Below are 13232 nucleotides of genomic sequence, written 5' to 3'. Positions count from 1 at the left end.
TCTGTAACTCTTTTATGTTTTTTTTTCTTTTTGTAGAGGTCATCATTGTAGGTTGATTAAGTGATACAAATTGCAATTCTGTAAATGTAACTGGGTGGCGATCCACATTTTGAGGCCCAAGTTTATAGTCCAGCCTAATTTATACAGTCTCAGGGTGTAATGTATGGTTCTTAATCTAATACTTCCTGATAAAGTTATGTGTTCTTCACCCCATGGTGGCAACACCTTGATGATTGATTATCATTTAATACATATACATCAAATTGTGTACTACTGAGGACTTTATAGATCTGAAGCTGCACTCAATAGAATTCTTAGCTGAGGATCCTTGTACGGTATTCCCAGATTAAGGACCCCGATCTAGAGGGATGGTAATAGGTGCATAAATCTTTAAATCAGTGGTTAAGTCTGTTAGACCCAGCACCTCATATATAAAATCAATGCACACTATTATCCTGAAGTGAAATTCATGTGTATATAACTTGCTTACCTACTTTTTTTTTTTTTTTAAAGAAAAAAGTCTTAACTGGAGAATAATAGAGAAAACAAAAGAAATAAGAGGGAAGTTGTTTTAAATAAGATATTTGTTTTAGTTCTAACATAACTACATAATGAAGTAGTCTGGTAACTGAACCTCTACCTACATGTGCACATGACAACTTTTAAGTGTAGGCTATTAAATAAGTTTTTCTGAAATGAGGCACAAGACTTAGTAAAAGTTCTGGACAAAAATACATCTTTTCCTCAATTTACATATGGTATTCCTGAAACATTCAGAATATATTAAAGTTGCACAAAAAATACTTGGTGCTAGATAATGTTAGAAAATTGAGTTCAATTCAAACGTTCACTATTATGAATAGATTATTTTAAAATTACATACATATTTGGCAAGGTATTTAAATGCCATTTGAGATGCCAGCTCTTAGATGTGTAGTAGTGCCAGAAGCACTTCACCAGTAATTGTTCCAACCAAAGTGTCCCATAAATTTCCACTGGTACAGCAGTGCTCACTGGTTCTGTGCCCATGGAAAATCAGTCCTATAGATCAGTTCTTTTCAAATTCGTTGTGCCCATGAACCAGCTGGTCACTCTAATGATGCTTGCAGTCACGTCTGTGATTCAGCATTTCTAAGAGGCTCCCAAGTGATTCAGATGACCCTTATAGTTCATGTACCACATTTTAAAAACTGATTTTTTGTTGATAACTGTACATATTTATGGGGTATGTGTGATATTTTGATACATGCATACAATGTGTAATGATCAAATCAATGTATTTAGGATATTCATCATCTCAAACATGTAGCATTTATTTCTTTGTGTACCTACATTTTGAAAGTATTAAGGCATAATGCCCTGTATCTGTGCCATCCAAAACAGTAGCCACTAACCTCATGTGGCTATTTAATGTTAATTAAATAAAATTCACCAGTTCCTCATACTAGCTACATTTCAGGTACTCAATACATGTGGCTAGTGGTTATTATGTTGGACAGTGCAGGTATTTCTGTCTCCAAAAGTTCTATTGGACACCTGTGCTGTATGCATTTTTTTCTCAGGTGAGCTTTTAATGTTTCAAATGGCAGTGCATTTTACTTTTGGACAAGTATCTGAAGAGCAATCACATGCTTTGAGAGCTAAGCTTAAATAAGATTGTCATTCTTTTTGTTCAGTCTGATAATGAAATGTACCTGATTGGAATGCCACCAAATCATCCTAGCAGTGGGTCAAAGTTCTGCTGCAAAGACTTCTAAAGCATAAAGTGTTTTTCAAAAAGTTTCTTACTGCAACCTACAGTAAGAAATACGTTCTATTTTGTGGCTCAGTTTATGTAGATATATGTATACACCAAAACAAAAGTTTCATTAAGTGGTTCTCAGTGTTACCATATGCAATGCATTTTGAGATTTTCTATGCTAGTCTATTTCATTTAAAAAATTTTTAAAATTTTAGAGACAGAATCTCACTGTTTTTCCTAGGCTGGAGTGCAGTTACTATTCACAGGTACCATCATGATGCGCTATACCCTCAAATTCTGGGCTCAAGCCATCTTCCCACCTCAGCCTCTCTAGTAGCTAGGATTATGGGTGTGCGCCACCCAACTTCTTCTTCTTCTTCTTCTTTTTTATTTTAATGCTGGTCTCAATCCTCTTTATCTGGTCAGTCACAGTTTGTAGTTTGAAAAAGTGCCACAAAAAGTATTGTGGTGATGTGGGCCTATGAAAATTACAAAGCAATTTATAACAATTGGCCACCTTGGTCATAAAAAATGCTCTCTGAAGCCTTCATTGTTTGGTTACAACTGGTTAATTTTACTTCAAGTTATACTCTTAACATAAATACAAAATATATCCCTAAATAACTGAATGAATCATTTTGCTACATGGCACTGTTAACTATTAATGAGCTAAATAATCTGTGAAAAGTGTAATGCTGGTTTTAGATAGGTTCTCTGTGGAATATGTTTTGCAGGGAGTAGGTGGTCAACGATGGAACATTTAATAACATTGCCAGACTGGTTGCCTATTTAAGGTCTCACAATTCATGACCCTAAGCCTATGTCATCATCTGCAATAACATGAATACTTCTCTTTGTTGTGTATAGCAGAAGAGCCTATATTCACCTTACCCAAATGTGGTGTCACGTTGTTACAAATTAAAAAGAAGGTGGAGGGAATATGCACATTCCTTTTTTAATACCACTAGAATTCTGACCCATTAAAAGATGTTTTTATTCAATCTCCCACAAGTATCAAAGAGCAGACTCAGCCAATCAACAAATATTTATTGAGCATCTGTTATGTGTTGAATAGATAGTGGATAACAAAATAGGACATGGTTTCACCCTCATGATGATTATCTGTAAATATATGAAATGTGTTCAAATCTCTACTACATTTTGTTAAATGATTATTGTATGCCAGGCACCTCTTAAGTGCTGGTTTACACTAGTAAAACAGCAGGACAAAAACATCTCCCCAAATGAAGCTTTTTTTGGGGGGGTTTTTTGGTTTGCTTGTTTTTTTAAAAAATGCAATATTTCTCTGTTGCCCAGCCTGGCTCAGTGGTCCTTCTGCCTCAGCTTCTCAAGTAGCTGAGAATGCAGCAACATCACAGCCAGCTAATTTTTAAATTTGTTTGTAGAAATGGGGTCTCACTGTGTTGTCCAGTCAGGTCTCGAACTCCTGGGGTCCAGTGATACTCCTGCCTCAGCCTCACAAGTAGGTAGGATTAAAAGCGTGAGCCACCATGCCTGGGTTAAAGCTTTTGTCCTAATGGATTTGTAGATATGCTCATTTCCTCCTTGTATTTCTAAGAGTTTTTGCCTTATACAATTCGATGTAAAGTTATTTGATGCTAAAATATGGCAATTTTTATTGCTGACTGTAGGCTTTATTACACAGAGAAATGTCTAATATTTCTCCAATGCAGTATGTATCCCTGGTATTATCTGTCTGAACTCCTCGCCTCTAGGAACTATTGCTTCTCTCTAACCCCTGAAATCTAACCTTTAGTGTAGGTTAGAATTGTAAATGGACAAGTTTCACTTTCAACCAAGCATTAGAATTATCTATGTGTAAATTCCAGGTACTTTTTTTTTTTTTTTTTTTTTGAAATTGAGACGAAGTCTCGCTCTGTTGTCCAGGCTGGAGTGCAGTGGCGCAATCTCGGCTCACTGCAAGCTCCGCCTCCCGAGTTCACGCCATTCTCCTGCCTCAGCCTTCCCAGTAGCTGGGACTACAGGAGCCCGTCACCACGCCCGGCTAATTTTATATTTTTAGTACAGACGGGGTTTCACCGTGTTAACCAGGATGGTCTCTATCTCCTGACCTCGTGATCTGCCCACCTCGGCCTCCCAAAGTGCTGGAATTACAGACATGAGCCACCTCACCCTGCCTGAGCCACCGCACCTGGCCAATTCCAGGTAAATATTTTTTTAACTTTACATCTTGACATAATTTCAAAGTTACATACAAATTATAACAATAATACAAGAATCCTTTTTTTTTTTTTTTTTGAGACGGAATTTCGCTCTTGTCACCCAGGCTGGAGCGCAATGGCGCCATCTTGGCTCACTGCAACCTCAGCCTCCTGGGTTCAAGCGATTCTCCTGCCTCGGCCTCTTGAGTAGCTGGGATTACAGGTGCCCACCATCACGCCTGGCTAATTTTTGTATTTTTAGTAGAGATGGGGTTTCTCCGTGTTGATCAGGCTGGTCTCGAACTCCTGACCTCAGGTGATCCACCTGCCTCAGCCTCCCAAAGTGCTGGGATTACAGGCGTGAGCCACCTTGCCTAGCCAAGAACACAATTATTTCCAAGACTACCCTTCACCCAGATTCATTAAACGTTAGCATTTTACTACATTTACTTTATTCTTTTTTTTTTTTTTTTTTTTTTTTTTTTTGAGACGGAGTCTCGCTCTGTCGCCCAGGCTGGAGTGCAGTGGCGCGATCTCGGCTCACTGCAAGCTCCGCCTCCCGGGTTCACGCCATTCTCCTGCCTCAGCCTCCCGAGTAGCTGGGACTACAGGCGCCCACAACCGCGCCCGGCTAATTTTTTGTATTTTTAGTAGAGACGGGGTTTCACCGTGGTCTCGATCTCCTGACCTTGTGATCCGCCCGCCTCGGCCTCCCAAAGTGCTGGGATTACAGGCGTGAGCCACCGCGCCCGGCCTTACTTTATTCTTTTTTAAAACTTTTTGTAGAGATGGGATCTCATTATGTTGCTCAGGCTGTTGTCGATCTTCTGTCCTCAAGCAACTCCAACCTTGGTCTCCCAGCGTGCTGGGATTACAGGCACAAACCACTACACTCGGCCTATTCTTTCTACATAAATTTTTTTCCGAACTATTTGAGAATAAGCTGACATGATATTCCTTTAGCCGCAAATATTTCAGTGTGTATTTCCTAAAATCTTTGTTTCCTAAAACTAAGAACATCTTTTTTTTTTTTTTTTTTTTTTTTGAGACGGAGTCTCGCTCTGTCGCCCAGGCTGGAGTGCAGTGGCCGGATCTCAGCTCACTGGGAGATCTAGACCATCCTGGCTAACACATCTTTTATTTTTTATCTTGAGACCAAGTCTCTCTCTGTCGCCAGGCTGGAGTGCAATGGCACGATCTCGGCTCACTGCAATCTCCGCCTCCCAGGTTCAAGCGATTCTCCTGCCTTGGCCTCCTGAGTAGCTGGGACTACAGGCACCGCCACCACGCCCGGCTAATTTGTGTATTTTTAGTAGAGACGGGGTTTCACCGTGTTGGCCAGGATGGTCTTGACTGCCTGACCTCGTGATCCACCCGCCTCGGCCTCCCAAAGTGCTAGGATTACAGGCTTGAGGCACCGCGCCTGACTTTCAAGAACATTTTTTCACATAACCATAGTATAATGATAAAAATCAGGAAATTAGCATTAATACACTCAAGCATTTTATAGGCCTTATTCAGATTTTACCATCTGCCAGTACACCTCCTACTCTTTCTTGTTTTGTTTTGTTTTTTGCTCGTCAGTTGAATGCCTAGCCTGATGAAAATAACCATTTTATTCTTTTTTAACTATGATTTTTTCATATTCTCTGCTGTATTTTCTATCTGCTGGTCAGTTTTGCTGCTTTTTCGTTTTATTTCTATTATTATTATTTTTCATAGAGACAGGGTCTATGTTGCCCAGACTGGTCTTGAACTCTTGGACTCAAGTGACCCTTCTGCCACAGCCTCCTGAAGCGCTGGAATTACAAGTGTGAGCCACTGTGCGTGGCTCATTTTATTTCTGATATCTTTGATGTGCCATTTTAAAAAAGTTATTTAGTGAGGTGGTCACAGTGGCTCATGCCTGTAATCCCAGCACTTTGGGAGTCCAAGACCTGCAAATTACCTGAGGCTGGGAGTTCAAGACCAGGCTGACCAACACGGAGAAACCCTGTCTCTACTAAAAATACAAAATTAACTGGGCAGGGTGGCACATACCTGTAATCCCAGCTACTTGGGAGGCTGAGGCAGGAGAATCACTTGAACCCGGGAGGTGGAGGTTGCGGTGAGCCATTGCACTCCAGCCTGGGCAACAAGAGTGAAACTCTGTCTCAAAAAAAAAAAAAAAAAAAAAATTAGTGAATTGCAGTTTGAGTGTACTTCTCTGGTATTCTCACATTTTCTGTTGCCAGGCCCCCTTGGTACCATCTAGTTTTGTATGCCTGGCTGCCTGTATCAGTCCTGCTCACTTCTGTTTTTGCACTGCTTATAGCAAAGAAGGATATACATTTTAGGGTGCATGTGTGTTTTGCTGGTGCTCTCTGAGATTTGCCACCAGTGGGCTGTCTCTATTCTGTCTGTACAATCTCAGGTGCTTTCACACTACTTACCTATGTTTTGGCGTCCATATTATACTTTTCCTGCGTTTCATTGAGAAAGGTCATAGGTTCTCCCCTACCCCATATTCTTGTTGTTTTCATCCAGGTTCTGTTATATATAAAGTTTCGGTGCAGCAAAATAAATAACACTCGAATATAAAATTTTCTTTTTAATTCTCAGCAAGGCAAGGTACTTCTATAGAAGGGGGCGCCCTTACAGATGGAGCAATGGTGAGCGCACACTTGGACAAGGGAGGGGAAGGGGTTCTTATCCCTGAGGCACATGGCCCCTGCTGCTGTGTCTTTCCGCTATTGGCTAGGGTTAGACCGCACATGGTGAACTAATTCCAAATGGCTAATTTAAAGAGAGTGACCGGGTGAGTGGTTGGCGGGAAAAATGGTTATGACAGAGCAGGTAATCGGAATGAGTCAGGGTGGAGCACGTAATGGAAAAGGTTGCTTTATGAGGAAGTTAAGTTTAAAAGTAGAAGGTAAAGAATTGAACATACTGACATACTGATTCTTTGAAAAGAAATTTAGAACTTATATCTAACAGTTCTAAGAGGAGAAAGTAAAAGATGCTGATTTGCACAGCTATTTCACATCAGAAGTCCTTATTCCTATTCACTGTTATTTCCTTATGATTTTTGGCAAGGAAGGGAGACAAATTTATCCTCTGCCTATTATTTTCAATTGGAGGCCAGAGTTTGGTCATTTTTAACTTTTCAGATCATCCTTATTTACTGTACGAGATTAGTCTTTATTGTTATAACATATATTTGATTATAGTCATCTTTTTGGTTTTTAATTTGTATTTATTTTTGATTTTTTCACTTTTAATTTCTTTTTTAAATAAAATAGAGACAGTTTCGTTATGTTGCCCAGGCTGGTCTTGACCTGCTGGTCTCAAGCGATCCTCTCACCTCAGCCTCTCATAGTGATGGGATTACACGTATGAGCAACCCCAACCTGCATTTTTAGTCTTTTAAATGCTTGATTGCTACTTCTTTTTCAGTGTTTTGCTTTAAACTCTTTCTTTACTTTTGCATTTCTAAAATATGCAAATTTTGTATTTGATTCATATAGTGGATATTTTAAGTCTCCAAAATCATTCTTTAATCTGTGTTCTTTAATTGCCAGTGTCAACCATGGCATGACATGTAATATTTTTATTTAGCTCCTCTTATTAAAAAAAATTCAACTTTTGTACTTCTCAGTCTTTTTTAAATGCCCAATTATTTTAAATACTTTTAAAAACATCATCTCTTTTCTCATTGAATAGTAACTTTTGACAGTTTGTACCATGTTTTTTTTTGTTTGTTTTTTGTTTTTTGTTTTTGAGGCAGAGTTTCACTCTTGTTGCCCAGTCTGGAGTGCAATGGTGCAATCTTGGCTTACTGCAACCTCCACCTCCTGGGTTCAAGCAATTCTCCTGCCTCAGCTCCCAAGTAGCTGGGATTACAGGCATGTGCCACCACACCTGGCTAATTTTTGTATTTTTTTAGTAGAGACGGGGTTTCCCCATGTTGGTCAGGCTGGTCTAGAACTCCTGACCTCAGGTGATCCACCCATCTTCGCCTCCCAAAGTGCTGGGATTACAGGCATGAGCCACTGCACCTGGCCTTGTACCATGTTTTATAATCACATTTACAGCATTTAAGTTTTTCTCTAATTTATCTTATTTATTGCCTGACTCTAATGTCATTTTTTAAAATAATGAAATCAGCTGTATTATTTTGATTTCATTATTTTAAAATAATGAAATTATGTGTAATAATAAAATAAAATTATTGTTTTGAGCTGACTCTATAAAGGATATTTGCTCATTAAAGATCCAATTTATAAAAGTATGAGGATTAAATGAAAGTTACCTGCAATTTCCTTCCATCTCCCTCATCCAAGGTAAGTACTGTTAATATTTTGGTGGTAATTTTTTTTTTTTTTATGTTTTTATTGAGACAGGGTCTTGCTCTGTCAGTCACCCAGGCTGGAGTGCAGTGGTGCAATCTTGGCTCACTGCAGCCTCAACCTCCAGGGCTCACGTGATCCTCCCACCTCAGCCTCCCAGGTAGCTGGGGCTATAGGCCCACGTCACCAGTCCCAGATAATCTTTGTATGTATATATATTTTTCTAGAGATAGAGTTTTACCATGTTGCCCAGGCTGGTCTTGAACTCATAGGCTCAAGTTATCCACTGGTCTTGGCCTTTCAAAGTACTGGGATTATAGGCATGAACCACTGCGCCTGGCCTGGTGGTCAAATTTTTATGGATTCGTAACATTCACATAGATACAGGGTTAGTTAAGATATTGGGTTGCAATTGACCCAAATACTTGACTGAAAGTAATGTCAACAATAGAAATGTATTCATTAAATATATAGCATGTAATAAGAAGGCTGGAGATGATAGTTCTAGGATTGATAGCAGTTTAGCAGAGTCAGGGCTTTGGATTGACTCCTGTTGATCTTGCCTCCCTGGCATAGTCACAGGATGGCTCTACCAGCTCCAGTCATAACTTCCTCAGATAACTATGTTCAAAAGCTAGAAGCAAGGAAATGAGCTGCTGCTTCTCTTCATGCCTCTCTTTTCAAAGAGAAACAATATGCTTCCTAGGAGACTCTAGCAGATTTTTAGTTCCCTTTGGTCAGGTAACATGGTCATCCTTCGACTACAAGGGAGACTGGGAACAAGTGTTTCTGACATTTTCTGCTACTATATTGAGAGCTAAGCTTTGATAGCAAGGAAGAATGATCAGGAGTGGCTGTTGGATAGACAACCTATGGTATCTGCCGCACATGTATAATTGTACATAATGGGGACTGTATCATTTGTGTTGATTTTGGTGTGGACATTTGTCTTTTTTTTTTTTTGAGACGGAGTCTCGCTCTGTCCCCCAGACTGGAGTGCAGTGTCGCCATCTCGGCTCACTGCAAGCTCCGCCTCCCGGGTTCACGTCATTCTCCTGCCTCAGCCTCCTGAGTAGCTGGGACTACAGGCGCCCGCCACCACGCCCGGCTAATTTTCTGTACTTTTAGTAGAGATGGGGTTTCACTGTGGTCTCGATCTCCTGACCTTATGATCCACCCGCCTCGGCCTCCCAAAGTGCTGGAATTACAGGCATGAGCCACTGCGCCCAGCCAAGTGTGGACATTTTTCAAAAGAGCATTATTTTTTTCCTTACCTTGCCCAAGCTCCATGTGACCATTATCAACGCGGGTACCTCACTTTCACTAGGCTAATATATGTATATGTATAGAGTGGAGGTTTAGTCATTGTTTCATAAAATGGGCTCACAGTATAAACACCTGAATCTTGCTTTTCTTGCTTAATATGTAGTACAGATCCTTCTAAGAAAACAGGCATAGATCTAATTTCAATTCTTTTAAAGCCTGCATAATCTGCCCTGTGTATGTACCACATTTTCTTAATTATATCCTTATTTCTGAGGATTCATTCTTGTTTCTAGTTTTTTCCACTGTAAGTAGTGTCGTTATAGGCATTCTTCTTTTACATTTAGATTATGCAGATGGTCACCTGCTCAGTTAAGGGGAATATTATCATACATATGTATCATTTTACAGAAACTCAGAAATGCTATTATAAATCTACATATTCTCCATGAATATAGAAGAGTTCCATTTTATTAGTATCTGTTCTAGTGGTCAGTGTTTGTTCATTGCATGTTTGTTCATTCCGTCAGTGTCTACTGAGTGTCTGCCATGTTCCTGGCACTGTTCTAGGTGCTAGAGTGAAAAAGTTCCTGTCTCCTATTAAGGGAGACCTACAATAACAAATGCAATAGAGTAAAATAAGTATTGTACAAATACAATAAGCAAGTCAGTTATGCTAGGTAACTGATAAGTGTTGTGAGGCAAATAAAGTAGGGTCAGCACACAGAGCAGTATGGAAGGAGCATTATATATGAGATTGTTGAGTGATCAAGGCAAATTTCTGAGCAGTTGACTTTTGGCCAAAGACCTGAAGTAAGGAGCAAGCCAGAGTCGTATCTAAGGAATGAGTGTTTCAGGAAGAGTGAGCCGTGCTTTGTGTGAAGGTCACTAGCTGGATAGTGTGACTGGGGTGGAGTGATGAGGGAGGAGTAGAAAGAAATGAGGTCAGAAGGGATGGTCTGGGTTTGGATTACCTTAGGCTCTGTAAGCTATAGTAACAACTTTGGTAACATGTTAACTAGAGCTCTTACTTCTTGATAATCTAATGGATGTAAGGTGATTTGTCATTGTTACTTTATATTTCTCTGTATAGTAGTATTTTGAACATCTTTTCATGTATGTATTTGTATTTACTCTTCTGCATATTTACTTCCTTAGGACTTTTTTCTGTCAGATTGCTTTTTTACTGTTGTTTTCTATGAGCTATTTAACTATTTGTTTTGCATTATAAATACTTTTGCAAGCATATCGTTTATTGACTTTAGTTATGGTACTTTTTCTCATCCAAAAACTGTGATACAAATCTATCTATGTTGTTAGTTCATACAAGTTAATGACCATTATATCTGCACGAATTGCTACTTTATTTGATACCTCTCTTTATTCAGTGTATGGCTTTTAATATTAGATGCACATGGACTGATAGTAACAAAGAGAAATGGTTTTGCCACTTACTAGCTTGTGACCTTGGGTAAGTTTCTTAACCTCTGTACTTCCATTCTGTTAAAATGGGGATTATAACAATCTCATGGGATTGTTATGAGAATTAAGAGGGTTAACATTTCTAAAGTGCTGAGAAGAGTGCCTGGCACATTGTAAGTATTATATAAATGTCTGTTACACAGCCAAGATATCCTTTACTTGCTGAATGAAAAATAATTTCCAGATACGGAAATATTCAGAGACCATACCAACCACCTACAGCATTTTAGCCAAATGTTCAAGAAAGGACTCAAACTTGATTAAGAAAGAAATCTTTTTTTTTTTTTTTTTTTGGAGGGGTAAGAAGATGACTTTTTCTCTCTCTTATACTCTTTTTCTTTCAATTTGGAAGCTTGTATTATTTTATCCTTGGAGTACAGAATTTTATGAAGCCATGTGTAGGTGTGTATGTTTTTTCTGACAATCTTAACTGGGACTTAGTGGACCCCTTTAATTTGCAGACTTCAGTTTTCTTTTATTCGTTTGTTTAATTATTGCCTTTCCTTCATCTATATTTCCTTAACTTCTCTTGGCACTCCTGTCATTTTTGTGAGAGATGCTCTGGATCTGTCCTGGCAGTTTTTATTTTTTCTCTAATGAGTCCCAATTTTTTGCCTGCTTGCTGAATGCTCTGAGCTAGGCCTTCAACCTGACCTTTACATTTCACCATTTGAAATGTGAATAGTGACCTTTCTCTGCTTCAATTCATCTACTTATTTTCTAAGTTTAAAACCCATGGTTTGTGATTTGTAATCAGGTTTTCTTAAGCACTTTTTTTGGTTTGTTCAAGATGACTTCTTTGTCCTCCAGTAGTTCTGTTTCGGGAGGTAATAGCCGTTCTGCCTGTTCCTCCTCACTCTGGCTGCTAGGTTAGGGGTCTTGTTATTTTCCTTTTACTCTGCATAGCTACACCCTTGCTCAGAGCTAAAGTTCTGATGCTGGTGTCCCTCTAGCGCAACTCCACTAGTTCTGAGAGGCACTGTCGTCTTCTGTCTTGCAGCCCACTGGTACCCAAGCCTGAAGATGTTTATTCACTGCTGACAACGCTCTATTCCCTTGACTTCTCAGATTCTGGGCAGCAAGGATCCAATCTACCTGTCAGTTTTCCACAGGTCCCCAAGGGCCAGAGATTCAAAAAGAAATGTTCATGAGATCTGGTATGATCTTGTATCAGTAACATTTTTTTCTTTTTCTTTTTCTTTTCTTTTCTTTCTTTCTTTTTTTTTTTTTTTTTTTCTTTTTTGAGATGGAGTCTCCCTCTGTTGCCCAGGCAGGAGTGCAGTGGTGCAATTTTGACTCATTGCAACCTCTGCCTCCCAGGTTCAGGTGATTCTCATGCCTCAACATCCTGAGTAGCTGGGATTACAGGCACCCACCACCACAACTGGCTAATTTTTGTATTTTTGGTAGAGACAGGGGTTTCACTATGTTGGCCAGGCTGGTCTCAAACTCCTGACCTCAGGTGATCCACCCTCCTCAGCCTCCCAAAGTAGTGGGATTATAGGCATGAGCCAGCCACTATATGGGTGACTTTTCAATCCTTATCCTAAGGCTCTTATTCTTTTTACATGTCCCCACGTCTTCATCTGGCCTGCAGGAGAAAGTCCTAAGTTCCCTCTCTCTGAAAGGATCTCAGCAGACCTGAGGGTTAGCTCACATACTCCATATCTGCCTACTTGGGGAAGCAGTTGTTACTGGGCTGGAGTAGAGAGAGTAGAATGGCAGGAACACATTCATATGGCCATCTTCCTATGAGTCTGGAATCTCCTAATCTTGAGCTCTGTATTTTGGGATGTTTGGTCTTTATATAATTTTTCCAAGAAGGATTCATGGATGGTATATTTTTCAGCCTTTGAATATCTGAAATGTTCTTTCATTTTTCTTACATGTTCAAGGAAACTTGAATGGGTACAAAGAATTTAAAATCCTTCGATTGCAATGTTTTTCTTTGAAAACTTTATAGATATTGCTTAATTGTTCTTGGCATTTAAAAATTGCAGTCAGGCCCACCCCCTAATGTTTGCAGCTGTAGAGTCCAAGGCAAGAGTTTACATGAAGATCCACATATAATATGTCTAACTATTTAAAATATTTGAATTGGCTGAGCACAGTGGCTCATGCCTATAATCCTAGCACTTTAGGAGGCTGAGGCTGGAGGATCGCTTGAGCCCAGGAGTTTGAGACCAGCTTGGGCAACAAAGTGAGGCCCTGTCTCTACAAAAAGTCAGTTGGGTG

This window comes from Macaca fascicularis, chromosome 5 (genome assembly GCF_037993035.2).
Source record: "Macaca fascicularis isolate 582-1 chromosome 5, T2T-MFA8v1.1".
Taxonomy (NCBI): Eukaryota; Metazoa; Chordata; class Mammalia; order Primates; family Cercopithecidae; genus Macaca; species Macaca fascicularis.
This window is presented reverse-complemented; position numbering follows the sequence as displayed.